This window comes from Juglans regia, chromosome 15 (assembly GCF_001411555.2).
Source record: "Juglans regia cultivar Chandler chromosome 15, Walnut 2.0, whole genome shotgun sequence".
Lineage (NCBI taxonomy): Eukaryota > Viridiplantae > Streptophyta > Magnoliopsida > Fagales > Juglandaceae > Juglans > Juglans regia.
Genome location: NC_049915.1, coordinates 9,792,289 through 9,797,871, shown reverse-complemented (window position 1 = coordinate 9,797,871; position 5,583 = coordinate 9,792,289).

Below are 5,583 nucleotides of genomic sequence, written 5' to 3'. Positions count from 1 at the left end.
GAATGTAAGAGTTTTATTTAAACTCTATATCTCACATACCCATATCCTGATGGGTTTAGAATAGCTCAATACTTATCACTTAATTGATGAGTTACAATGAGATAAGATTAACCTATATCTAATCACAGTGGGACACAAAGTCTTTAGATTTCTTGATGGCCAGAAGTCTATAAATAGTACTGAGGAATTAAAAGTTCTCACCTATAACATCATTGTGCCTCTAGCCATCGGGAGACACTCAGAGGTAAAGTTGTTAGGGTGATCATTTTCTCCTAGTCAAGTTAAATTCTTTATCAAACTATAATAGAGGGGGGTACGTTTTCTAACTGTTATTATTTTATTATCGTGGATTATAGAAAATCAAAAATCCAATTATTAATGTTCATGTTAAAATATTTAACATTATTCCCCTCCCTTGGGGTGTAATGCTACTGCCAACTTACTCTCTCATTGAACACCTTCTTAATATCTATACCACGAGCAGTTGTCATCTGGTTTTTATTGTTGCTATGATTTTATGCGTGAATTATGTTACTATTTTATGCTAGATAATTAGTTAGCCATTAACGATCATTTCATGTAAAGGTTTTAATTTTAAGAAAGCCTAACTCAGATTTGGATATTTCATAGGATTCATTCTATTTTATTGAGGTTGAATGGAAAAGTTTGAGGTTTGGACCCTAAGGGATGTTGGGTTTTGAATTATTAGATTTAGAATTATTTGGAGATGAATTTGGGCTAGGATGGTGATCTAAGACCCAAAAGTCAAGTCGATTAGGTATGTATATGTATGAGAAACCAAGACCAAGATCCATGGAAAGAGGGTCCAAACAGTCAACCACTCAACTAGGGCAACCATAAATCTGGTCTGAAACCCAGGACCCGATCGACTCGATCCCTTCATGCATATAAGCCCCATCAATTTGAGCCCCATGCACAACGTGAACAAAAGTTTCCTCCTGGGTTTAACTATAAGCTTCCCACCACTCCACGCCTTGCACCAATGCACTATAACTTATATTATACGTTAAACCTTCATCCCTACCTCTTCGTGATGTAGCACCTGCCTCGAACTGCCACAATGCCGCATGTCAGAACCATAAACGCCAAGGCCTCCACCCCTCTTCGAGCAACATCAACCACCCCTAGGTATATGACTCGCTTCTTTCCTCTGTTTATATATGTTGAACGTACAACATAGCATGGCAGGAATGGGCCGGAAACAAGTAGGAGGTGTTAGGCATGGAGTTAGAGTGAAAGCAAAGTGTGTGTATGAGTGGGTCTAGTTGTATATATTCTGTTCATTTGTGTGGTTATTTGATGGTTCAAGAGCAAGATGGTATTATGATTATGATCCTTAGTGTCGGTTATTTTAGGTGGAAGTGGTTAAATGGGTTAAAATAGATGTTTGTGTGCTAGGGGGTGCAAACTAGGTTTTTTGTGAATTTATGTGCAAGTGTGGTAGGTTCTGGATTAGAGGTTGTGAGCCTTATTTGAGTTATGTATGGATTTAATGAGTTGAATATGAGTTTATAGAGGTGTTGTGACCAAATGTTGGACCTACTTGAGGTTTTGGGTATTAGGGTTGGAAGAGTTAAAATTGGTCTACTACGATTTCATTATTTTATGTGGGTTAGCTAAGATTGATTTGTGATGTCCTTGAGGTCATGATATATGATTTTTGAGTGAATAAAAGGAGTGCAACCATTATGAATTAGGCTAACAAGTTGTGCCTATATCTAGTGTCAAACTTGAGTGGTTTTAGACACCACGGTTAGCCTCTTAGGCCAGGTTGTATGATACATGATACATGTTTCATATTTACTTAATATGAGCGAACACTTATCCAGTTGTATGACTGTTGCTAGGTTCCATTTGAAGCTTTTGTGGCACATTAATTTTGCTTATTTTGCATAAGGTTCAAGGTAAGTGATTATAATCATGTTTTTCTATGCCATATTATGTAAACTCGAAAAGGTCATCATTTTATAGGGCCATTGCTACAAAAATTAAAATCAAGTACATTCGAGCAATGTGTTCAGACAACAGTGTGTTAAAGACAAGAGTGTGTTAAGTGATAAATGTGCTAACGAAGCAAAGTAGGCGAGGAACTTATATATCCTAAGGTTCAGTGCATGATTCACATAATGCATAATGTTTAACAATTAAGAATGCTTATAACACTGCCTAAATATATAATATTCGGTTTAAAGTGTGGAGTCACACACTGTTACCATAATTTACATGATGATCGAGTTAAGTGACTGTATATACATAGGGTTCAATCACACTATCATTCATGCAATTATACCTTTATAAACATTGCTAGCCCCTTTTTATGAACCCTACGTACGATGAACAAAATTTCTTATGACTGTAGAATTGCATGAATGATAGTGTGATTGAATATTATATAGTATGACTATTTATTTTAAAAAATAAAAGGTGAGGTAAGGTAAGGTTAAAGAAAAAGAAAGGAAAATGAAAAAAGTATGACTGCATATGTTTGAGAGATAATGAATGGGTCATATGACAATGAAGAGGGTACATTGAGGTTGGGACAGATTGAAACATTAGAAAGCATCACTGGTGGTGCACATGGTGATGACCCACTCCTGAGGTTCGAATCTTATTCGCTAGCTAGGGGAAGAACCATTGATCGCAATGGTTGCTAACCCTAACACACAGAGGTTAACAATGTATAACTGCCATTAAAGATGAGGTTAAGGAAATGAATGTTTAATGCTTTGAGGTTGAGGAAATGAATTTTTTCCTTAATGCTTTGAGGCAAATGTTATGCATGCTTAAAGGTAATGTTGTCTTAAGAATGTTAAAGTTAATGTTGTCTTAAGAATGTTAAAGTTAACTGAAACCCTAGATTGTTATTATGCTTACATGATGTGGTTCTTACTATGTTCTTGACACATCTGAGTTGTTTTTATGTTTTCCCACCCCAAATGAGGAAGTATAACATCCCAAAAAAATTTGATAGATGAATGTTTTTAGATCTTAGAAACATCATGAAATCCTGAAAGGATTATCGGATCTCGATCCACTATAGTGATGGAATTTCCTTCTTATTTAATTAAGGCATGTTACGAGTATAATTTTACGAAATGAATTGCACCATTAGACTCATATGAATACTTAGGATTTCATAATGCAATAAAAAATTTTGAGTTTTTTGGGTGAGTAGTAACCCTTTAAGAGAACACCACGTGGCATCTAGTTCAAACAGTTATCAAATCGCCATGTAGGATGTCCAAATCCACGATCATTAGAATACTTCTTAATTAGACACATGGCACAATCCTATCCATCCACTTGGAAACCTTAGGACACTTGTCAAGAGGAGAACAAGTGTGTAAGTGATGGAGTGTGAATCAAGCTTGTCATTATGTCTCTTACACCATTTACTATTCCATCCAATCAAATACTATTTGGTAAACCAAAAGAGGGTTTCAACCCTAATGATACCCCAAACAGTTGGAAGCAAACCGAAATCCTCAACCACTTGTGGAAGTCGAAACCCTAAATTGTTCACCAACACTAAACATGGTCGATTTTGAGCATGTGATTTGCCCCTTGGTTAAGTCACAAGCAACCAACCACTCAAGTACATGCTCTTACACCCTCATCCATTCTCTTAAATCTTGGAATTTGCATTTGACTAAGAAAAATATGATTGGAACCGAACCCCAACCGAAACCCTCTTTAAACCCCAAATGTGTGCCACTCGGTTAGCCCCTTTTTGGTTCTGCCAAAACCACCAATTAGTCCAAGCTTCTTCAACAAGCTTCTCCACCCTTACAAGGCCATACCATAGCTGACATGCCACCTCATTTGCTGCTTCAAATAGTGCCATTAATGGCTACTCAAACAAGCAACAATCAGCCCCTCACCCACTCGACAGCAACAACAGTAAATGGCAATAATGGTTGTCTGAACACCTCAGTCAGGAGAAGAATAGCTTCTGTCATGCTTTGTCTTCCGTCTATTGGAGGATTCTGTCCTTCTTGATTGCTGTCTCCACCAAGGTTTCTGGGTACTCTAGAACGCACCATATGTTACGTCTAAACACAAATGCTCACATGTATCAGATTCATGTGCTTAACCCACTACTTCAAAAAACCCTAGCCTTATAAAGTTCTAACATTGCAATCCTAAATTTTGGTACTATCACCTTGTGATGACCCCAAAATCTACTTGGGATTTGACTGAGCTTGAAGCGTCGGGACATGTAACATAATGTCACATACCCCCGTTCATGACAGTTAAGGATGCAATGTGTAACACCCTACCAAGAACTACATAGATCAAGGTAATAACGTTGTCAGATATTTGACAATGATAACCCATGACCTTGGTCAAAGTGGAAGCTATGATCATCAAGAAAAGTGAGTTTTTGGATCATAATTTGGAAAAGTAACTTCCACCACTGCTTTAATTAGGAGTTTTAGAGATTTTTTAAAGTAATAAATTTTTTTGTGAAAATGGGTTGCTAAGAGGCCAATAGAAGGATGGCAAGTGACATGAAGAAGACTTGCCACCTTAATGGGTGTAACGACCCGATCCTTTATTAATTTATTTTTTTGGGATAAAATTCGAATAATTTTATTAAGCTCAATAAATGAGTTAAAGCCCATTAGAAAATTTATCGGATAGATTATTTTAGGCTTCATTATTATTATTATTATTATTATTATTATTATTATTATTATTATTATTATCCCTCCAAACTCATGAATCCTCTTCATAATAAAAATCCTCCCTATCGGATTTTCTTCTATCAATTTCAAACAGTCCACTCACATACACATGCACGTCTCTTCCTTTATTTTTCTCTAGGGTTTTCCACCATGTTTTTTTTATACACATACAAGAACTTTGATGGTTGCCACAATAGCCCTCCATCACGTAGACTCCTCACTGTGGTAGATTTCTATTCATGCACGGTTTAGTTTATGTCCGTCTATCTATGCATGCACAAGCTTCATCCGTTTTCCTCCACATTCACGTTTCCCATCCTAGGGTTTTCCTCTTGGCTCTCAATTGGCTAGGTATATAAATAGGTTAGGCCCTCCTCTGCATGAAAGGCATAGCCACTGCCACCAACGTCTTGATACACTCACGCACACAGAGCACACCTTTCACAAACCTCCTCCCCTCAAAACCGCATCACGTCCAGGAACACAACCTCCACCACCTTCCCTCAGTTAGTCCAGCAGACCACCTTTCCCTCCACCGTAAATCCTAAAAAATAACTTCACTGCCGAGTTGGTCCACGTTTTTCCTCCACGCACTGAACCACTACACGCCACCGGGAACCCACTGCACCACATTGCCAAAGCCAAGCAAACCATGTCTCAGCTCCTCCCTCTGGCCACCCCGTAGCCCAGCTAGCAGAACCACTGCACGGCCTGCCCTCGGAAAAGCCATCAACCCGCTGCCATCCTTCCCTGCTTTCCACACCCAAAAACAGAGCACTGAGCTCTTCGACCGTAAGCCACAGCCCAGCCACCATCAGCAATAGAACACGCCGACCAGCACAACCCTGAGGCACCCACTCCATCCTGGTAAGCC